At 37.9% G+C, this 24,579-nt stretch overlaps 1 protein-coding gene across 16 annotated transcripts in view; it reads right to left on the bottom strand.

Moving 5' to 3' along the window:
* The window catches only part of LOC105227705 (ELKS/Rab6-interacting/CAST family member 1), a 113,476-nt gene extending 93,543 nt beyond the window's left edge, over positions 1 to 19,933 (bottom strand). For 4 of the 16 annotated variants that reach the window (XM_049452033.1, XM_049452034.1, XM_049452036.1 and 1 more), the window contains exons 1-2: positions 19,566 to 19,927; positions 13,930 to 14,526 (exon numbers count right to left, since the gene is read on the bottom strand). The gene's annotated coding sequence lies outside the window, so the exon portion shown is untranslated. Of the gene's footprint in view, positions 1 to 13,929; positions 14,527 to 19,565 lie in introns of all 16 variants that reach the window. The other 12 variants (XM_049452042.1, XM_049452032.1, XM_049452029.1 and 9 more) reach the window with 9 other exon arrangements.
* Between the last annotated feature and the right edge of the window lie 4,646 nt (positions 19,934 to 24,579).

The raw sequence follows: 24,579 nt of genomic DNA, 5'->3' as shown, positions 1-24,579 counted from the left end.
TCGATCAGGTATTACTAAGAACCAAAACCGGTCTATCGTGATTTACATCAACCTAAACTAACCTATATCCTAAAACATGGAAACCAATCAACAGTAACTAATTTGCATTTGCTGGAAATAGTGAAACATCAGAAAACTGGCTACATAGTAGAAGTTGCAGTTTCAGCAAGACACTTTACCTCATGCTAGAAAGAAATTTAATTTCAAGGAAGGTATACAGAGATCACTTAATTAGTGGAAGTTAGAAAAGCCTTTTGAATGCATTTAGAATCGTAATTTAAAAGAAGTATCTACCCAAGGATTATCACACATTTGATAGTTTAGCTAGCAAGATGTAGAACATGATCTAATGATAACTGCGTCAAGACTTCCCACAACTCTATGTCGTTAGATGATGATTCTACAGGCCGGGCATCGTACTGTACGAGCGCGTTCAAGTTAGTGAAACTTCAAATGCGGTAAAAATGGATTATGAGACTCAGTTGGTGTCTTTTATCGAATGATATGATTTTATAAATAATTTTAGCTGGCCATGCAAACATTCTTGTATTTTTCTAAGAAGAAGCACATCTCTACTTCACATCTTTCCCACACGAATATTTCTAGTGATTTAACTATCGTAACCACCGCACAGAACTTAATCGACACATATCTTATATGAAATAATAAAATAATTTTTGGAATCTCTATTTGCCACGAGGAGTAATCGTTTCAAGCTCCATACTAGCAGTTTTTACAGACATTGTTACCAAAATAATGGGAAAGCTGTTATATATCTACTCGACAATTCCCGAACTTCAGCAATAGATGCTGCCTTTGACTTCTCTAAATAATAGGAGCACTCATTTAAAATGATTTAAGATCTAACCATTAGCTAATGGTTAACGGAAAGCAAGTTTAGACCGCACAGCCCAATAAAATTGCTTTTCCTATTGCTTTGTAAACCAACAAATTAAGTGATCATCAGAAAACTGGCCCAATCTGCTTAGTAAAAGAGTTCTCGTCATTATTTGAAAAGAACGCCCGAATTGCATACAAATTGGTAAACTTGGTCGGACAATCATAATGATGAGGTCGTGTTTTTGTTATTATGTCTGGAGCCAATACACTGGATCACAGCTCGTTTACGTCAAAATTACACATGCAACCATGCTACCCTATGCTAGTGATGAAGATAATACAAACGAAAGGGCAAAGAAGTGGCAATGCTTATAACGCCAAGAGTGCTTGAAGGGTCCGCTCAGTCTCCTGATCGAAAATTTTTGGGCAGACATATAAAAGAAAGGCACAAAAAAGGCTCCCACAAATAACAGGTGATCAAAGTAGAGGTAATTTTTCAATAGCCTTTCATTGACAGATTACGCGTGAGTCATGTGAAGTTGTCAGGTTAGTTTTGTTCAGTATTGTTTGGCATTTCATCACGTACCGACTTACGCCTGAACAACGATAACAAATCATTCAACTTTATCACGAAAATTCACGTTTAGTAAGGAATGTGTTTCGTGCGCTTCGCTCAACTTATGGTCAACAAAATCGGCCTACTGAGCGTTAGGACAATAAAGAAATCGTAACTCAGAGTGCGCACGAAGACCGTGCATTTCGGACTGACGTATGGAATGCCCTGGCAGAAATTAAAGAAGAAAAGAACTGCCATTTCATCCAGTATTCATATATTTTAAAACTTAATGAAGATGAAAACGTAACCGTCAATGGCGACCATTAAAGGCGCCATAATAACCGACTATTTGATACCTGAAATTGGAGCTCGTGATCTCCGCGGTATTTTCTCTCAAAAAGACTTCCCACAAATCGCATCAATCAATGGATTTATTTAGAGAACACTGCGGTATACCAACGTTCACGTTTTAATCGAACGATTCGCCGCCAAGATCGTGTATCCGATCTTCGATTCAGGCTTTGGAGCAAAACACCACGCGTGTCATTCGCCAGTTACCAGTCGAAATGCTTGAACGGGTCATCGAAAAACGGACTCAATGGATGAAACATCTGAGACGTAGCCTCGGCGTACATTTCAAAGAGATAATCTTAAATGCCAAAGAATATTCTTTTGAAGGATAATAAACCATGCCATTTTTAGTTTTCGATTTTTTTGGAGAAAACTGTTTTTTTAATAATATAGTTCATATATTATGAAAATTAATAAAACAGCATTTTCTCCCTTTTGGATAAAACTTAAAAGCTTTAGGAGATAAGTCACTTCACAGTCCAAACGTTTCACTGAAAAAGTTTTTCTGGTTCACTGTATATATGTATAACATTAGGTGGTCTCGTTAGTGTGTGTTCCAACTGATATTTAAGTTTCTTATCTTTATCAAAATCTTTCTAAACAAATGCTTTCATAGCTGAACATAGAAAAAGTTGCTGATTTCGCAGCTGCAAAACCACACGCACATGAGTTGAAAGCGATTTCGTTGGTGTTTCAAATACATACATATGTATATGTGTATGTATGTGATTGCACATATTTTACAAGAAAAAAGTTTGTGAGAAATATTTCCGGCAAAGTGCTCAGCTTTAACTATTTCCATTACTTTTACCACTGCTTCCCAACTAGCATACGCAACGAGGCAACCCTAGGCCCACATTTGCTAGGATATGTTCTAAAGATTCGGCGCAGCCGTCTTTTTTCGCTCGAGAAGCAGTAACCAAGCGCTAAAACCAGCAATAAATTCAAGTCAAACGATTACACACACGCAAACAAACAACACGAGACCAGGGACCGAAGTCACCCACCTACATGCCACCACACCCGTCTGCAAAGCTTGCCGTGGCTCAGGCTCTTTGCCGCCGGAACTCAGTTATACCTGCGTACATTTTCGAGCGCTTGTTGTTGTTGGCCTTGCTTCCGTTAAAAGCTTTATGAATGAAAGTAAGCTAAACGAAATTTTAAAACAAAATGTAATCCATGAATGCGCAACAACAACAAACCAACGAAACGAGCTTTGAATTGTGGAATACCGAATGCGGCAAAAAATAGTATGAAACACGAAAAGCGGCCAATATTGCCGCCCTAACGGTCAATAGCCAGCCAACCACCAAGCACCTAGCGCAGCAACTTGTTTTCTTTCCTTCGCTGCTGATCCCATAGGTGCCTGCCAGCTGCCGGCTTACCAGTCATTTTAGCGCCAAAGCACCCACACTTCAGTTGGCTGGGTTTAAGTACATTCTAAGAATACGCCGCGATAACGGTGTTAGCGACGTCGCCGATAGCGTCGTGAGTTACGTACGTGTTTGAAAATAGCCTCGCGTGCAACTGCCACCTCAGTGGAAATAATATAATATTTTCTAGCTCACCCCAGTGCTTAACCCGTGTGTGGTCGTTTTCAAATCCCCCCGCCATTACGTGCCGTTAGCTATTTTAGAATATCAAATGTTGGGACATATAATAAGTATATATTAGTAAATAAATCCGTTGAGCTGGGTAAAACTCCAGATTTAAGAAATATGAACGCGTCTGTTCCTGGTTTATAAAAACGCTAGATTTCTAAGTAAAAGTCCACTATATTTTAATAATATAAGAATAACAACTGAAATTGAAAAGTGATCCAGTGATAGTCAAAATTCTTACTGGCATCGTCGGAATGATCAATGAAAACCAGTTTGAAAGATCATTTGGGCCTAAGAAAGATAAAAGAACTATTTGTTCCGAAATCACTAAATTTTTTTGAAAAACAGCGTCGCGTTAACGTCTGTGCAACAATGCTTTACGAACACTAGGATGTCATGAAACGTATTATTATTGACTATGAGTCTTGGATCTATGGTTACGACCAGGAAATAGACGATCACAAGCTCGAATATTATTGCAAAGGTGAGCCGAAGCCGACAAGACCAAGTCAAGGCAAGTTAAAAATCAAGGGTATGTTGACAGTTTTCTTCGATTATCGAGTTGTGCTGCACTGAACAAGGAATACCATTGTTGTGCGTCTTTGCGCAAAGTTTTTCGGTAAAAGAGGTCCGAATTATGGGCCCACATCCCTTGGATTTTGCAATATCGTGCCACAAGGGTCGAATTTCTTGCTTCAATTTGGTTAAGTTTACTTTATAAGGAAAACAGTTGTTTCAATAAGATATTTGTCTCGCTTTTGAATGGTCAGTTTGTATGGAAGCTTTCGGCGGTTTCAACGAGAAAAAATTTGGAAGAAAACAACGTGTAAAAAACCTTCAGATCAATTTATGAAACTAATACAGACGGATGGCAGACAGACATAGCTAAATCAACTTAGACCGTCATGTTGTTCATGTTGTATCTTCAACAAGAATCAGGTATAAAGGGATGCCCAACTTATTCCGGTGCGAGAGCGCCTAAAAACCAGCGTTCTTCTAAATAATTTTTTTTGTTCATTTAAATTCAAATAACCAACATTTATAACGATTAAAATTACTATATAGAGGTCGTTTAATATATGGAGAAAGTATTTGAATATTTTAAGGTATGCCAAAACAAGTGACTTTTGACCTTTCAATACCCAATGAAAATAAATTGCTTTTGAATGTTACTGTTCTTGTGCGCCTTTTCCAGGCGTGTTTTTCATACCAATGTGCCGAGCTTTGTGCCTGAAGAGTTGTTTTTGTGGGAATATCTTCTTTATTACTTTAATATGAGGAAACCCGCAATTACAATGTTTGTTTTTTATTGGAAGTTTTAAAAATACAAGAAAATCTCACAAAATCATTCAATAAGAAGAAAAAATAGTGCCGTATTACGTAAGCCACTTTAAATACATATGTTGCTTGTGATAAGAAAGGTATCCTTTGCGACAACGCTGAACCAAAAAAACCTTTTGTAAAACTGGTTCACCAGCGAAAGCAAGTGCATAGCCGTATATTCATGAGACCAAAGTAATCTGTGTTTGGTGGGAGTAGAAGGACGTGGTATATTAAAAGCTTTTAAAATACGTTTATAGCCCGGATCATGCCCCTTCCGGTTACCATTTGTTCCGGAAACGCCCTCACTGGAACATGGTTTATATCAGAACAAAATATTAATACATATAGCCAAATCGACGAAGTTTCTTTGAGATGAAACTCAGAAATAGACACAGAAATGCGAGCATCTTAAAGCTTCAAACGGGAAATACTATGAATAATATTATTGGACATATTAAATAATGTTAAAATTAAAAAAAAGCCACACAAATCGCCCGAATAAGCCTCAAAGAATGTAATGAAAAAAACTTGATGAAAGATGCTACAAAATAAAATTTTTCTTACAAGATAATTAAAGATAAGTTTTAATGTAAGTAAAAGTTGGCAATAAAATGAAGTCGAAAATAAAATAAATATTAATTTTACTTGTAATATGTTTTAATAACCAGATTAACAAAATCGAAGACACACGTTATTTCACTGACGAAAACCGAGAGGTAGGCAATTAAGAAGAAAAACATAACGGCTTTTTATAAGAGTCGGATAGCGAGCACAATTCGAAGGAGCATTCATTTATTTACAAACGCGCGTAATCAGCGTATTCGCTGCCGTAAATTGTGATGGTATCGTTTTTAGTCGGAATTTTTCCAATTTCGTAAATTTTGTGTTGCTCTACTTATTATGCTGCCATAAATTTACAGCGAACGAGTTGCGCTTAATTCCAATATTTACTATTTCGTAATCGCTTGCCTCTCACTCACTCCCTCTCAACTCTTATCTAATTGGCTCTCCCACTCACTGTACTCGTTCTCCTACACTTATCAGCTCTTTTACTCAATTACTCCCGCTCGCACGAGTGCACACAGCCATAACGGAAGCATACTTTTAGGCCAAAGCATATCAACGCTTGTGATACTACTACTGAATGACATCGCCATTTCCAACTTGAGCCTCATTCCAAAAACAAAATACACTCATGCGCATACATAATTCGCTACTCTCGCCATCTGGCATCTACAAACACAGGTAAACAAAGCAGAGACTCAGTTTGAGGCATTACAACGGTTAACTCGTGTGCGAGCAGCGCACGAGTGATTGAGTACACGGACTGTCAAGTTTACGAGCAACGGATCATACACACCCACACGTGTTCGGCTGTTGTTGTTAACATGTTGTTGTGCAACATAAACGTAAAATAAGGTTGAAATTTGAAATCAATAAAAATATTTTTCTGTGCTAAAAATAGCGTTGGCGCTGACTGCGCTGCCGGGCCGACTGTCAAAAGTTTGTGCACACGCACACACATTCAAACACAACTCTCATCCAATCCAATGGCTTTCCTGCCAGGCAGAAAAGCATAACAAAGTTAATGTGCTCGTCGTAAGGCCGCAAATTGCAAAGGAATTTATTTTTCGTTGGCTTTCATTGTTTTATATGGCGCGCAGGCGTTGAGCTGAACTCAGGTGTTTGTCAATAAATAAATGACACGGAAACCTTGTCGAATGTGCCTACACTGGCGACCCTAATTTTCGTAGCATATGCATAGGGGCGACTGCCAGCGCTACGAATGCGAATGTCAGCTTATTTATGCATCGATGTGGAGCCCATGTGTGTGCGTATGTATTGACAGGGCTATAATAGAAGTAATTTTCATTGTTGATGGACACTTGAGACCAAAGCTAATGTGCCGCAGATCCGCTCAACATTTACCCACAATGTCCGATAAAGCAAATACATACTTTTGTTCATGTGTGTGTGTGTGAGCGTATTTACATATATTTTTCTTGGAAAATTGCGTGCTGCTTTTGATAGACAAGCCCAGACAACTGTGCGTTGTGCGACATGTGGGTCATGCCTTTTACATGCAAGCGTTTACGGTAATTATCTGTTCGCATTTTAAACGCTCTGCAAAACGCGTAATTGCTCAGAGAGTTAGTGTCTGCGATTACATGCCTTCCATTATTAATGTTCGAATGAAACATTACATTTGTGCCTCTAAATTACTTCTGTATAATAAATGACTGTCTGTCGAAGAAAATCGTTTGCGCTGAACTTTTGCTAAGCTAACGGTATTTAAGACTCTTGCGGAATTACAACTTTTATGCGAGTTTTAAGCAGGCGGCTGGTATTCACTTTGAATGGATATTAAGCTTTTTATATTAAATTTTATTATACCATATTTCAACCTAGCATTACGAACAGTTGCCGTTGTGGAAGATAATCTTTCGGCCTTATAACTTTGCACGATAGTATCTCGAATGGTTCTTCCCATATTTCGGGCACACCATGATGATAAGAACAATGCAGATGCCTGGAATTTCATAACATTTGAAGTCTCACTCGATTATCCAGCTTGAACATATCCGTATAGATGCTTGGCGCTGTGTCCCTGTATCGCTGTCCATCTCAACGCTTTCCCACTCTAGAAACGGGAGCTTACTAAGCATTTTAGAATATTCCTTATTACAGACGACTAATAGAGGTTTTTTGTCGTTTAATATTGGTAGCATGAGGTTAACAAGTGTATTTGGGAATTTACCTCTAATGGAAATCATAATATCATCAGCGTAGGCCACTACCCCTTCTTTTCTAGATCTAACAACATTTTATTAATTGTTAAGATCGACAAAAGTGGCGATAGCACCTCTCCTTGAGATGAACCTCTTTTGACAGATTTGCACAGCGTTTAAACTCCCAGCGTTTTCAGAGCTGTCCGGGAACTGAGTAGCCTTTAGTATTCATGACAGACTTTAAGGTCCGATACCAATGCCTAAGTTTAAATAAAAAGTTCAAAAAATGGACCACTATGATGATCAGAAGTCGGAATTCCAAGATATCTTGCAAATGCCTTTTTTTATGCCAAACCACCAACATGATTTTCGACGTCAACAATGTATTAAAAAATTTAGGTCATAACACATACTGGAGAACACGATTGAGAAGTGATGCCACCTAGATACAACTTTATAAAGTGTTTGGCGATGCACTGCGTATTTTTAAACCAAGGAACCATTTATGCCAATATGCTTAACAGTAAAATTCACCCCTTGAAGTGCAGTTGAAAGTTGGATTGGGACTCTTTAGTTTGTTTGTCTTTCTCTTTAAAACTAGAAATTTTATGCAACTATTTTTGCCGAAAAATCCTTGCGTATTTCAATTAAGCAACTACATTTTGTAATCACTGGAGATCTAAATGTAGTTGAATGATAAAGATTTCGTACAAAAAGGAAGAAGTTAGTTTCGGTTGAGCCGAAGCTACAAGTGCATTTTTTATAGCATAAAAGTTCGGAGATTGTAACGATGCTTTGAAAGTAGTCTATGCCATGTTTCGTAAATGTCTTGTCAAATACTGTCCATACAAGGACTTGAGTCTGATCGATCAGCTTGTATGACAGATATATTATGATATTGTGGTCCGATATCGACGCTACCGACAAATTAGCAGCTTTATGTTAGAAAAGAACTTGCAAATTTTTAGGATAATTATTAAAAAAAACTGGTTGACACGGTGATCATTAATAAATATATTTTAAAAACTCTAACGTTTTCCTGTTTTCCTCTGAGTGTGACAATTATCGTGACAAATGTATGTACCCCTACATCTCTATATATTGATCTATCGAAAGCGGAGATTATCAAGCAAAAGCCAATTATAACAAAGGAAATAAGATTCGGACGGAAGAGTATTAAGGATAGCTGCCGCATTAGGGAAAAGTAGAGCTTATGGAATAAATGTATAACAATTCCGCATCACAATAAATGTTTGCTCGTTTTTATACTCTTGCAACATTTTGCTACAAAGTATAACAATTTTGTTCACCTAACGGTTGCATGTATCACCTAAAGCTAATCAAGATAGTTGAATGGTTATATATAAATACATATGTTAATGATTAGGATGACGATACGAGTTGAAACCCGGGTGACTGTCTATCTGTCCGTCCGTCCATCAAGCACCTATGGACAAAAAAGCTTGAAAAATACTTTAAGAACACCTACTAACCCCACTCTCCATATAACGATACTATTAAAAACTACTTAAGGCGCGATATATCAATAGGTATACTCGTATACGCGGGAGACATTGAATTTATACTCGATATGGTATGAGAGGGATTTATAGGAGCCGATGTAAAAATTGGACAAGGAGCTCTTCATTTGAATGTACAAATCAAGAAGTAATTTATAACCAGATAAAACTTGCCCGAATAGTACTATACTATCGTCCAAATAGAATATAAACTATTCGAGCCCCTGGATACCGAATATGTGGACTTTAGCGGTCAATATGTGAGATATATTATTGAAATTTGCAGCCAATACTCTTCTGATAATAATATCTCTCTTAAAAGGTTTGAATAGAGTGGAGACTTCCTTTAGCATCCCTACACCTTATAAAAAGATTTTCAAACTACCGACTGACTTTATACCTATTACATCGGTCAATATGTGAGTTATCTTAACTAAATTAAGATAGTAAGTTTTTCTTATAACGGTTCTACTTTGTGCTTAAAATGAGCTAAATCTGAAAACTTGCCCTAGACCCATATAGCTAACAAGCCTTATGTACCTGAAAATATTACCACGGCTTTTATCCTTACAAGTTGCAAGTGTATGAAATGTGTTCGGTTCTTCCCAAACTTAGTCCTTACTTACTTGTTGATAAAAATAAATTAAGGTGTCAACGAATGAACTTTTTGTGAGAATCTGTTTAGGATTAATTTTGTTTGGCCAATAGTGTAATTCTTCAAAGACAGGACTTGTGGAACTAACCTTAAAAACCGCTTTGACAGATATCTGTCAGAAACATGCTTTAGTTTAGGTTTTCAAAACAAGCTGATTTAAGTAAAGTCATCCCACTCGTTGGTCACCTCAATATCAAGACAGGAGTCAACACCCTTACCACAATCCAATGTCCCTTGGTTCATCAAAGGCACACAATCGTGCACCAATGAGATATATATACAGCATTTGTATAGTATTTAAGGTAACGAAGATTTCTTACTTTCGCTGCCACTGACATAGTCGTTATTGAAATGGATCAAAACAGGTGGAACATGTAAGGGAGGAAAAGCTAGGCAACTGTATATATTCAATGTGGCATTATAATGAAAGAAGCTAACTATAGCCGACATCGTCTTAGACGAAGTAATTTACGATATTATCATAATTGGTGCGTTTGTATCAGAGTTAGGCACACAAATCGTACTAAAAAATTGCCAAACTTGGTTAGCTCTTTTTATAGTATTCTACAATAGAACACAAGAGATCGCAGTTATTCTGACGACATGAACAAGATAAAAAATATATTATATAATTTTGGTTTCACTACTGAGATGATCACTTTTGTGAGATTTAAATTAGGTACGTTGTGGTTAATTAGAACGAACTTTCTTTCTGAGGTATTAAAGCCAAATATAATAAAAACAAAAAATATAGTTTAAAAAAACTAAAAAACACGCTTTTAAAGCATATCAAACTAAAAAGTGAAAAATAATTCTTTGTATAAACTAACAATAATAATGAAGGAAAAATTCCTGCATTATTGTGAAAATAGCGTGGAATGCTCGATATATGAAAAATATGTCACAAAGCACCCCACGCTTTTCTCCATTTTTTCAGGTAGAGGGGTTCAAATAAGGTGTAGGTAGAATATTTCTTTGTGTATTTAAAATTTTTAGGAATTCTTATTTTTTATTGAAAGAATCTATTTTTTCTTCTATGAGATTTGCCAATATTGTGAAATATAAACGAATATAACTTAAATCGTATTCTCCGCCATTAGATTCGGTGACAATTTTTAAAAAGCTCACATCGACGTGACAGCCAAAGTTAAAAAAAGGAGTTTTCTACTACAGTTGCTTCTCGGAGGCATTTTGAAAACTAGTATCTGAATTTTTTTTTACTACAAAAATTTTATTATAAGTATTAATTTTTTTATTACCTAAAAGTCACATGTTTTGCATTATTAATTTGATATTATTTCTTCTGGTGCGCGGTTATACTTATATATGTACATATGTAAGTATATGTTTGTATAAAAAGTATACTTTCTTTAAGGATATATGTACATATGTATATTTCAGTATATACATATGCTACTCAAATGTCGCCAAAACTAGTTTTATACAGATGTTGCATATTTTTGGTGAGCTGCTTAAACTTACTGTCGCCTGCCTACAGTGTCACTCAAATATTCTACGTTTCAGTACCACTTAAAAAAGTTACATACATACATACATACATACATACGCCTGCCTACAGTGTCACTCAAATATTCTACGTTTCAGTACCACTTAAAAAAGTTACATACATACATACATACATACATACATACATACATACATACATACAAGTGAAGCTAGTAAAAGCGTATTAAAAAGCGTTACCTTCGGCCCTTCACAGTTCCAACTTTTCCTTACAAGAACTTGATTTTGAGTGGTCCGATCTGAATAATATGTTAAAGCTTTGTCATGAACAATAGTTTTTGCCAAATTTTACGAAGATACCATGCCAAATCAAACAGTTTTCTATACTGCCATATTTTCATATGGCTGATATATGCTATAATTGTCCGATATCAGTGGGTCCAAAAAATAAGCAGCTTCGTAGTAAGAAAAGAACGTGCGTAAAATGTTAGATCGATATCTTAAATCTCAAAGATTTTGCGTGTATAAAGATGGACAGACGGACAGACAGACGGACATGGCTAAATCGACTCGGCTCGACACGCTAGTCATTTATATACAAGGTAGGTTCCAAAGTAAACAGGACTTTTTGATTGTAGCGCCCGCTGGAGGCCCTATCTGTAGGTCGACTGGTGTATTAGAATCTGTTATTTTTATCTATTGTTCAGTGAGACATGACATTTCATTGATTGGAAGTTAAGTTATTGCGTTCTAAGTGTCAGTATGTTTGTGTTATCGGTGCGAAAATGAGCTCCGAACAAAGCCAACATTAAATTTTGTTTTAAAATTGGTACAACTTTCACCAAAATGTTTCAATTGTTGAAACAAGTTTATGGCGATGATTGCTAATCCCGGAGCAGAGTGAACGAGTGGTTTCAATTTTTCAAAGTGGTCGTGAGGCCATAAATGAGGATCAACATGTGGGCCAATCAAAATCCGTGATCACCGGAAATTCCATCGAGACTGTGCATGAATTCAGTAAAGACCAGACGAAATCATCATTGAAATTCTTTAGAAATGAAATTGAACATCTCCAAGACATCGTTTTATCGCATTTTGACCGGAAAATTGGGCTTACGAAAGATGTGTGCACGGTTTGTTCCGTACAAATTGACTGACGGCCAAATATTGCTCTCATCGATCCACGCAGGTGACCGATCATTTGACCAAAAATCACATTTGAACCATTAACCACTCCCCGTATTCACCTGATATGACCCGGTGCGACTTCTTCCTTTTCGGAAAAATTCATTTGCCCATGAAAGAAAAGCGTTACGGGCATGGGCATACTGGCGGCCATACCGGCCAACAAGCTAAAACACTCGTTCGAAAAGCTTTTGGACCCTGCAAAAAGCTGTATTGAATCAGAAGAAGACTACTTTGAATAAAATAAATTGATTTTGCCGAAAAAAACATTTGTTCTGTTTTTTTTAAGTCCTGTTTACTTCGGAACGTACCTTGTATGTATATATTTTATAAAGTCTCCGACGTTTTCTTCAAGGTGTTACAAACCGATATAAAAACGTAAATACGCAAAGCTACCGGAAGGAGGAAAAAAGATGTGTTATAGACTGAACGAGTCGAAATTCGTAGAATAATAAAGAAATGTACATATATGCTCTCTGAAAAAATGCCAAAGTTTTGTTTAAAATTTAAAATAATTGCGGATTTTTTTCATTAAAAATAATAAAAAAACATAATACTCGTAACTTAATATACCCTAACCTAAACTAACCCACAAAGTCAGAAAGCTAGTTTTTTATGTTTTTTTAGTTTTAATACAAAATAAAGAAAAATGACCAATACAAGTATATAATCGTAAATTTTTTCCTAATTGATTAATAACAGATTGTCTGAGTTCTAAAATACATCCCGAGAAGCTCTCAAAATCAAAAATTATAGTTTGAGGTTTTTGAAACCACTTTGGTATGTAGTGCGACGAGTTTAAGCCTGACTTGACAGATTTAAAACGAATAACTTCGGTATGTAGTCTTTATTTTGTAAAGTGAAATTCCAGGAAAGGTAGCTTCAAGCCAAGACAGTTCTCAATTTCCTAATATTAGTGATCCTCTGGAGCTAGCACTACACCGAAGAGAACGTTTTGATTGGAAATTTTGTCCAGAAATATGTTCATTACTTCCAAATCAATTAAAACATTATTACACACAGTCAAAAATAAATGAAAGTCTCCGTTAAAAATAACTATGTATATTAAATATGTACATAAACAGAAACTTCATTCAGGAACTTTTTAAAAGAAAATAATTAAAAAACTTCTGCTTGGAACCGTTCACACCTGAAGTTCTCTCACTGCCTACTGAGAAAGCCACAGCTGAAATATTTTTTTCATTTCCTGCCACATAAATATGAAGGCAACCGAGCATGTGCTCTGTTCGGAATTCGAATAATTTAGCTGTCCTTATGTTCGACCTTATGCTCGAAGCGACGCGACGTTGCAGGGAATTATCATTTATATTGGTCCTTCCAAGCGAGCAAACTACTTAAGCACTTGCATGGCGACTCAGGAGATATGCCACACACGCACACAGTTACACAAGTCGACGTTTACATACATACATACATTAACGTATGATATGCGCATACATACACACATACATATATACATATTTACATTGAAAGGTATGCGAATTGGATGTGAATGAATAAATTTGCATAGAAATGTCGCATTTGCCAAGTTTTGCGAAATCAATTTGGCTTTTGCCGGCAATTTAACCTGCATAAATGCATGTAATTCGAGACACACCGCATGCATATGCACATACATATACATACAAACAAAGAAACAAACAAATGTCGGTAGATAAAGGAGCTCCACTGGCGCTCAACTTACCACTCTTGCTTAGCCGGTGAATTTTGACTGCTTTCTCGAAACAACCGTTAGCAGAAGAAAATTCCCAATTAACCGCCTACACGGCTCACCTCAGCTACGCCTGCACTGCGAGGGCTAAAGAGTGTCTTATTGCCCGTCGTTGCTGTCGCCTTCGCCTTCGCCGCTGCCTTCTGCCTGTGTCGGTCCGCGAATTGCGTTCCGTTGTCGGTTGGTCGCGTCGTTGGGCAGCAGGCAATCAAATTTTATTCGCCCTCGGTTGTTGCTATTTTTGCATTAATGGCACCTAGTGCCTTGTGGGTGTACTCGGTTGGCTTTTGCGTGGCTGTGATAGTATACTTTTAGGCGTTGTTGCCTAGAAGAGTGTTTAACACTGCGCTTGTTGCTTGTTGTTTGTCGTTTGATTGCCCGGTCAATTGGCTGTCGACCCAAACGTCGCTTTGCTGATTGTTTTAGTTGTTGCTTAGTTATTAAGTCGGTTGGTTTGATGAGTGTCGCTGTCGCTTTCGCCGCCGTTGCCGCTGTCGCTGTCGCGCTGATGATTTCTTGGCATATGATTTATATACGTTTAGCTCCTAGCGATTTATTTACATAACGCTGCTGAGGTTGTTGACATTTTCGACAAATTGTGTTGCACATTCAACGTGGCGTTTGCGTTGCGCGTTATGTAAGTGAAGGGGAAAGAATCACATTTAATATTTTTTTTTTATTTAGCTACTAGAGAACTCTTAAAATCTAAGACTTTTTAGTAAAGAACACTTTTTGGTTTTTTTTTTTTTTTGGTTTTATACACTACTACTATTGGCGCTGGTTCAGAGAGGTTCTTCAGCATTGTAACCTTCTATGAACCAATCACCAAATAGAAATGATTTGTGTATGATTTTTGGACCCTTAATGCGGTTCCAAGTTAAATTTATTTTAATATGTTAAGCTTTAGTTCGTCACTTTGTTAGAGGTTACTTTTTGAGCTACTAACGTTATTTCACATGGTTTTCGTAACTCCGTTATTTAGTATCTTTTCACTGCACATTTTCAATTATGCCACCGTACCGTTATTAGTAGTATTATTGATATGACTATTTTTTAAGCCATAAATTATGCCAGCGAAAATTTACATATTCAACTTATCTCTAGAATCTAATTGAAAAGTCACTGTGCTTCAGGTAGTCATATTGGTTTTGCCGCTCATTCTTTTCCTCTTTGTAATTTTTTTTTTATTTTTTTGTATAGTTTTAGACAGTTTAAGCGGTGGAAAAGCAGGCTCCACAATGCATACGTTCAAGATGATGAGTGAGTCATATCTATGCGAGTCCCATCCCCTGAGCTATAGTTATCTCTTGTAAATGTATCTCCTTAAAACTCAATATTAAATATTGATCGATCGAGCTCCACCCTTTTCAACGATCTCATATAATTTTTTTTATAAAATAAACAATATTGACAGACACGGTATTAAACAACACCAAGGATTGCTTACGAGAACTTTATTCGGTCAATTTGTACGAGATCTATATAATATGATAACTTAATCTAAACAATTTCTTCCTATAGGCACGCGTGTCCTGCCAAAAGAAAAGGCTATTGAAAAAGTACCTCTACTTGTATAACCCGTTATATGCCATAAACAAATGATATATCCAACAGTTTGTACGAAAGAGAGTCCCTCAGTTTTTGAGATATCGATTGGCACACATGCTTTTCTCCCTAGGAAGCTCATTTGTCAAAACCTATAGGAAGGTAGGTAGGAGTGCAGCCTTGTTGTCTATCGGGCTCAATTAGTACTTGATGCGCCATTTTGATGCACTATCTGTATTTGCTATCACGTTTCACCTTCTCTCTCGAACTATTTTGAGGTCCCGATGAAGTTACTTATGTCTGATATGCTTTTCATAGAAATCCATTCAAGTTTTGTACTTGATGGATTCCTAGGTAAAACCTATAACAAATAGCTTCCATCAAACTGTTCGATTGAGCTGTTGTATAGAAAACTTTTGTATATGGCGAGATATCTCCATAAAATGTGGCTTGAATTAAAGAAAACGAGTTCTGTAATGTGTTTCCCGCACTTCGCTCAACTTATGACCAATATAATCGGACTTCTGAGCATACTATTCCCAACAACATCATCCGTTTTGAGACCCATCTTTTTATTCATTATTCGAATATTATCAATCACGTCCAACACGGAGTGAAGAAAATGTAGCATCTGTTGCTGAGTCTATACACGAAGACCGTCGAAAGGGGATTCGGCACCGTTCGCAGTAACTCGGACTGACGTATGGACCGACTTTGCGCATTTTTTGTCGGGATCTTAAATTGAACGCGTACAACGTACAGCTGCAGCAAATGCCAGAACTGGACCCGCCCTACCTTTCCAAGTAACATCGATTCGCTCTATGGGCTCTTTAAAAGTTCCAAGAAGATCCGACGTTATCGAATCAAATTTTTCCCTGCGACGAGGTCCATTTCTGGCTCAATGGTTATGTAAACAAGCAAAATTGCCGCATTTGGGACGAAGAAGATTATCAAGAGCTGCCATTTCATTCAGAAATGGACAACGGTTTGGTGTGGTTTGTGGGCCGGTGAAATCATCGGTCCATATTTGAGAATTGTAACCGTCAATGATGACCGTCAACGCGCTCTGATAATTAACTATTTGATGACTGAAATTGAAGCTCGTGATCACGACGTGATTTGGTTTTAGCAAGACGGCGACACTACCGTTGGATATCACTTTTAAAGTAAAAGCATGTCTAAAGTCTATACGGACAATCAATCACTTCAGGCCTTGGAGCTAAACATCACACGTGTCATTCGCCAGTTACCAGTCGAAATGTTCGAACGGGTCATACAAAATTGTACTCAACAGATGCACCATCTGAGATCTGTATAAAATCATAAATCGATTTGTTTGACAAGCACATTGAAATTGAATACTATAATTACTATGATTGTAAACTCTTCAGGAGAATACTATAGCAGATTAGTGTGATTAGGATTTTATTCTTTGTCTTAAAAGATTTTTGTATTTGAAGGCGATTCACTTCTATTCACTGGCGGTTCATTTCTAAGACACTTTCTTATAAGCTCTTGTTGGGATTGAATATGGCTATCTACTAGTAAACCTGACCGCTAAGTCTTTAGTCTTTAGTCACAAGTACAAACCATTTGAGCCAGAGAAGAGAAACATTGAGTACTATTGCCTAGATTAATGCTGAAGGATACCTGGTGGTTCAACTATTGTTGGTAGTGTAGAATAGTTGGAGCTAATCTGCATTTGGGATTGGATCATAAGTCTTCATATAATTTTCTGGTGGATGGTAGCCAACTTTAGAAACTGTACAAAATATGAGTTGTTGAATCATCGCTTTCTCCTATTCCTTATGTCATTTACAGCTTTTGCTAGGTTGAATTACTTGCAGAAGTCTCTACATATTTTAGGCGTTCAGTTCTTCCAAAATTTCAAGAATCTGCGAACTGTTGATCGAGTACAAGACACATACACATATGTTCTGAGAAACAGAGTGATGGTCTTCATTCAAAAAAAGGTATTGTCATATAATTAAAGAACCTGCTGCAGTCAGCATTTGAGCCAGGCGATCGGGATGTATTTTCCGAATGTGATATTATGAGATTTGTCAATTTGGACACTCTAAGTTCATTTCTGATGACACAATAGAGATGAAATCACCGCCATTTCACATTAATCAGCGAGTTGCTCATATCGAATGCTCAAAATGACTAATCTAATCAATGACTAGCGAAATCGCACTACGTAAGTGCGACCGAATCGAGTTAGTGCAGGCACTTTCCGTTTTCGAAAATAACAGTAACCAAGTATTTGGTTGCCACCAACAACATAGTCTCCGGCAAATAGTAGCATTTACCAGTCAAGCTTATATACCGCTACTTCGGTAGTAGGAATGCAGTTATTGAAAAGTGACACAGCCAACTAATGCCTTCGCGCCAAACACGCACAACTAAGCGGGTGAAAAAGTTTTGGGCTCAGGTTGAGCCGAAAGCAGTAGTACTAACGAGCAGCGGTGCTCCACTCTGTGCTATGCACCCATATTGAGCACGCAGAAAATCCACTCAACTCGGCGCAACTCCACTCCACTCTATGTGCGCCACTTCGCTTTGCGCTCCTTCTTGCGATGCTCAGCTCCATTCGGAGCGCCGTTGCGCTGCGCATGCCGAACTCCTTACGCTGACTCTTTTTACGCTGTCGCTGTGTATGTGTGACTTGTTGTTGCTGGTGTTTGTTGTGTTTGACAAGTAAGCAGGTATTTAGTGGTTACTCTGTAGCCGCTAAAATTATGCATAGATACACGAATGTATTACTGCGCGCTGTCAGCTTAGTTGTGTGTGTGTGTGTGTGTTTGCGTGACTCCGAGGCAATAGTTGCTCTCGTGTGAATACACTGATACCCAAACGGTTTTATTTTTATAACTCTCCTACACTTTGCACCGTTTTCTATGTGTACATAAATGTAGAGTAATTACATGTGTGCCCGTGCTTGAGTGTGTGTGTGTGTGTATGTGTGATTTTGCGCTGGTATATGTATGTAAGTAAGGCAGCGGGTATTGTGTCAGATATAGGTTGATGTAATTTATAATAAAATTCTGTTTGCCTTCAATCGATAAGCATCACACCCCCACGCTCCAGTGGGTTAATGCAATGAACCTGCGCCACACTGTCCCTACTTCGTCTGCGCCCCACACTGGGCTTCAACACCGCCCACCATCCCCTCTCCTAAGTGAATGAAGTGTGTTGTAATGTCCCCTTTGTCGTCTCGTCGCGCAACCAGAAGCCTAGTGGCTTAGTGCTCAAGTAATGTTACTTTGACGTTGGCTTCACGCTCGCTCGCTCACCGTGTCTTGTGCTCGAACGCCTAAAATTATGCATGCACACGCATTTAATGAAATTCGCCGAACGCCTGTGTGCACATGTGTGTGCAGCGCCTACGTGCGTGCGTGTGTGTGTTTCTTAACATACTAGCACAGTTTGCTACGCCCTGGCTTTTGGGCTTTAATCGTTAGCTTGACATATATCGCTGCTCGCTTTAAGAAGTTTAGTGAAATTATTTGCGGAATTTTATGCTTTTTTCTCGTATATTTTCTGTATATTTTTGCTGTTCGCACACGCCGTTACCGTTTACCGTTTTCGGGATATCTATTTTTAGGCGCACACCAGTATATGACTCAAGTTAGGCAAATAGCTTTGCACGCATATTTCGTTGCATGTGTGCGTGCGTGTGTGTTGCTTTTGTTGGAGTAATGCATTTTTCACCATCACTTCTCGTTGACTCGCACTCGCTTTTCTGTACCCAGAAAACTCCCTCCTGCCACTTTGCTGCGCTTTCGCACTCCACTGTAGTTTTCACATCACTTGCTTGGTCATTACACTGTCTTCTCTGTTATACCCAACAAATTTTTCTCGTTCATACTTTTTCTTCATTTTTTTCTTATTTTCTCGAGTATTTTTTTTCTGGGCTTTTTCTGGAAGATTTACTTGGTTTTCGGTAGAAAATTTTAGTTAAAACTTGCTTTTGACACTTTTCGTTTTTTTTCTATTTTTCTTTTTCCGTGTATGTATTTGTGTGTGTATGCGTTTTGTATAATTAATTAATGCTGATATACCTTTTGTATAATTTTTGGTGGGTTGCACAATGCATTCGATTTGTTGCTAGACTGCGATATTTGGAATTTTCCACATTTGAACACAAAATTTACATGAATTTTTAATACTTCCTACACTGCGGTATACACTTTTTCAGCAACTACTACCGATTTATATATACATTTTTCAGCTTGCTGGTGGCCCTCTGCACTGTGCCCGTCTTCTGCACCACTAGTTTTGGTATAATACAAAAAAATGTGCTATCAACCCAATTGTGCGGCACCGTTAGCCCGATTTGACGCCGTTTTCCAACTAACTACCCTTAAGAACTGAACGCCAATTCGATGAACCGCTACTGTTATACCCAAAAGTGCTGAAACGTCGTCGCCGCTATCGGTCGTCGCTGCCGTTCGTAGTTGGTGTATCACGAGGCATCGTGAAAAGCCCGTTTAGTGAAAGCAAATTTGTATTGAGCAAAACTTTCCACTTCGTGCATGGCGCGCACTCGCGTTTGGAGCACACTCGTCTGAGTCAAACACATCGATACCAAATCAGTTGGTTGCAATAACAATTCTGGTTGAAAACAACAACATTCGCTTACACACCTACACCGCATAGCTACACTTGTATTGCCGCCCTCAACCCGCTGGCCGACAGTCTGTTTGGAGAAGAGCTAACCGAAATTATGCTCGCACTCAACACACAGCGCATACGACTGTGGCGGCCGTCTCCCATGCGCTTCGTTTCATTGGTAGTGGCACTTGTAATCAATGAAATGTGGCGCCATCGTATTGCCGCAGGACATCAGGCGCTTGCGAGCTCTCACACCGAAGCACAACGCAAAGCAAAGCAATGTAAAGAATTGACTCATGCTCTCTCTCTCTCTAGTTTGCTTAGAGCATCCACTCACATTGCACGCTTTTGTCAGCAGTCTTGTGAGGCGCGCGGGGTTGTGTGACGGTATTTTGTTGTAAATAGTATGGAAATTCCATTAGAAAAGAAAGAGCAAAGAAAAGCAAAAGCACAACGAATGCCAAATAGCAAATAGTTGAAATATGAAAGAAATAGCTTGTGTACCTTTCCACTGGAAAACGAAGGCAAATTTCATGCTGGCAACAGCGTCTATTGGGTAATTCTAAATCTAAGGAAGGAATCGGTTCTGTTTTAAATTTCGTCGATAAATACCAATTTTAACTCAGAATTTTCTGTAAACAAATAAGAAAAGGCTAAAATCGGGTGTAACCGAGCATTTTTCAAAAATCAAAGCCTGATGTCCAATATTTGCCATTCTACGAAATTATGAATGTATTATAATCAAAATTGCTATGTTATGTACTTATACTATGGATCTTAGATTATCTAGTTTTATTAATACATTTTGCTTCAAGTTCCATATATTTATATCAAAATCAACATTAAATGGGGCGGCTTCCAGCTAAGCCTGGGATATATAATCGCCCTTCCATATATCTACTTCTGCCACTATTAATGAGGTACCTGGCGGTTTGCCTAAATGCCAGGTGTAGAGGTTCCCAGACGATAAAACCAACAAGTATGTTAATGAGGAAAATATCGGTGGGAAAATGGCTGCTGCTCCCAGCGGACATAGTGATATACTTGATGTATAGCCGGCGGCCATTTTCTGCTGTGAAGGGTGCAGTTCTCAGTGATCTTAGTGCTTTTGCGTAGTTCGCTTTACGACGAAGAGGTGGCAATAAGCAAGGGTTGAAGTAAAACCGTCAAATAAAATCAGAGACAAAAACCATAAACAATTTTGCTGCAAATTCAACGGGATGAAGAAGGAGTAGGAAAAAATGGCTTGAACTACGAAGCCATTCGCAAGACGAAGTGTAGGTACGCCTATCTTAACTTTCGATAGTGTGTGCTGCAAATGGTTGCGAGGCTGCAAGAGCTGTGGAAGGGCGCGGAAGGGGTAAGTATTTACTAAATTTTATACTGATAACTAATCTATGTGAAGCTAAACGGGGATATTGCAATACAATCACTGTAAAATTTATCAAGCTGCTTCGTACACTTCTCTGACCACAAGTATATGAGGTTTAAAGAACAGCTCTCAGCCCTCAATAAAAGTGAAATCGTTCTGTAAAATGGAATTTAATTCGACTCGAAACACATACCACAATATCTGAACTAGAGAAAATTACAATCATATTTACATATATTAATCAATTTCTTCGGTGATTGCATTATTACTTTAAACAATGATTCATATCAAAATTTTTTTTTTCCAATCTTCTTGTTTCTCATAGGCGTCGATGCCAAAATTAAACAATGGGCGGGCCACCACCCACCTTTAAGTAAAATTCATAATCTCAGGAACTATTTTATTCATCCATTTTAAATTTAATACGTAACATTATGCCGACACTCTTACACTACAGTGGAAAAATTGGTGGAATCGAACTGCTACACGCCTACTCCCCTGTACGAGTGCTGACTTTTATATTTCGAGATTAGAGAGCAATATTTTCCATTAAGGTCTATACACTTTTGCATTCGTTTGAACCAATTGTCGATTGAGATATCTCCAGAACATGCATTCAGAACGCATTAACTGTTGCTTCAGGTGTTGAAAAGTGTTGACGTCTTATGAACGCGTTGCCGACTAACGGGAATCATAAGAAGTCAATTGGTACTAAGGAAGACTATACAATGGATGACTCATCAAATCGATGTTTTTAGTGCTCAGATATGCAGACAATATGTGAGAGCTCGCATTGTCGTGATGAAGAGTGGACCGACTTTGACAGTGGATTTTCCTGATTTATTGTTCTGCATTTTTCTTGTGATGCGATTGCGACAAGTCTAGTTCTTCCAAAAAAGCAGAAAACCATTTGATTGGAAGTGCTTCGTGCGTGAAGAACTTTTATAGGATCTTGTAACTTGAGTAAAAAATAGAGCCTAATCGGACCACTGACACGCCCATAAAACACCATTAAGCGAAAATCTATAAAATGCCACAAATAAGCACTATAAGATAAGAAACTGTAAATTGGCACAGAGAATCGCATTAGCAAGGAGCATCTGTGGGTAAAAAATTTCAAAAAGTGGGCTCGGCCCAGCTCTCCGATATCTTTAATGTACGTATCTCCTAAACCACTAAAACTACAACCAAAATTGCTCAGCTCAAATGCTGTAAGAACTCCTACCGAAAGTGGGAAAATTAGTTAAATCGGAAGATAACCCCGACACGCTCCATATAACGGTACTGTATAAATCGGTAACAAATTACGCCAGAGACATTAAATTTTACCTTCGATATGGTATGAGATGGCTTTATGAGGGCCGGTATGAAAATCGGTCTATAAACTTGGTGCCGCCCACTTTTTGTTGAAATCAAATATATCGGAATTCGGCCGACCGATTTCGAAAACATTCTGTAAGTAGCATTTTTCTCATATTTCTATATTACAGTATGAAAATGGGCGAAATCCTACTACAACCATGCTTACTTCCCATATAATACAGTTAAAAATTCCATTTTATTAATTCATTTAAAATTAAAATATAATTAATACCTACAACGGAATAAAATTTTGCAGTAATGATTTCCTTAAAGTATGCTCTATTTTGACTAAAAATATTCCAAATCCAACAAGAACTGTTCAAGACCCTAGGTACAGAATATGTGGTTCCCAGTATCTACAGTTGTCAGTCAAGTCAATGTGAGATATATGCAATAGAATTCTTTGTATCAATACTTTCATGAGCCCCAGATACCTATCATAAGTATTTCGAGCTTCCAGATGACTTTGTACCGCATATATCGGCCAATATGTGAGTTATCCCAAATGATTGGTGACTGTACGTAAGATACTTTATTGAAACCCATTGAACATTTTTTTAGTATGTGGTTTTACATCGTAAGATATTTCTCTGGCTTTGATTCCTACAAGTTGCAAGAGTATAAAATGTTGCATCCGAACTTAGCCCTTTCTACTTGTTCTTTTTGACATTTCTCTCGACAATCAATACGAACCTTTTTTGCGCTAACAAATTGTGTAGGTTCCAATTTGAACGATATTTTTTTTATAATCATTGAGTCAAACAATTCAAATAAATTGAGTGTATGCTGGTTCCATTAATGCCTATAGTTGTCTCTGTCTTACGATAGTTTACACGACGGCCTTGTAATATCAGTTTGCGCACATCATCAATAGTTTCGGAATAACAACATATTTTTGATGCCCTTCACGAAATTAATGTTTGAGTTATCGATGGGGCTTTATCGCGAAAAATTAAAACAAGCTTATCGATGCACTGTTGCTGAGTTAATCCAATTCAAAAGTTGTAAAAAATAATCGCATGAATATATTCGCTATTTAATTCAATTCTTTGGACGAGATAAATATTTTAAATTAGATAAATAGCGCTCATATGCCAAAAAGTCCTGAGTAAGTATAACATAAAAAGTTTTAAACCTTACTATCAAATTATGAGTTGCCTAAATATAAAAGGCATTCTAAGTATATTCGTATATTTTCAAGCCCTCAGATACCGAATATGTAGACCTCTGTGCGTATAGTAACCAACGGACGAGTAACCAACCCTTTCCGGCCTTCTCGTGGGACCAAACATGAGCAAAGAAACGAATACAACAACGACAAACTTGACGACAACCACTACGACTTTGGAAACTGTTACGACATATCGGATTCTAAAGACGGAATGCAGCCAGGAGACGATTAAGACAACTATCGGACGTACCAGCCAAAGTCCACCTGTAGCGACAGCAGCGGAAACCGTCAAATCAGGAGTGGAAGCCTCCACCTCCAAAGCTGTCATGAGCACCAACCAAAGAGCACTGGCAGCTAAAGGATACAACCAAAGAAAGACACGCAAAAAAGCCCAGAAAGAAGAATATATGAAAGCTTCCTGTAAAGGAAGAAATTTGAACCTCAAGACGAAAGCAGAAATCCGGGCAGTTCCCAAAAAAGGATTCGCTCAATCACCGAACCACAAGGCACTCTGCCCAAAAAACCTAGGCGGAGTGAAGGAGAAAAAATCTACTCA

The sequence above is a fragment of the Bactrocera dorsalis genome, chromosome 3 (genome assembly GCF_023373825.1).
Source record: "Bactrocera dorsalis isolate Fly_Bdor chromosome 3, ASM2337382v1, whole genome shotgun sequence".
Classification (NCBI taxonomy): domain Eukaryota; kingdom Metazoa; phylum Arthropoda; class Insecta; order Diptera; family Tephritidae; genus Bactrocera; species Bactrocera dorsalis.
The sequence above is the reverse complement of the archived record's forward strand: the minus strand, read 5'-3'. Positions and strand labels throughout refer to the sequence as shown.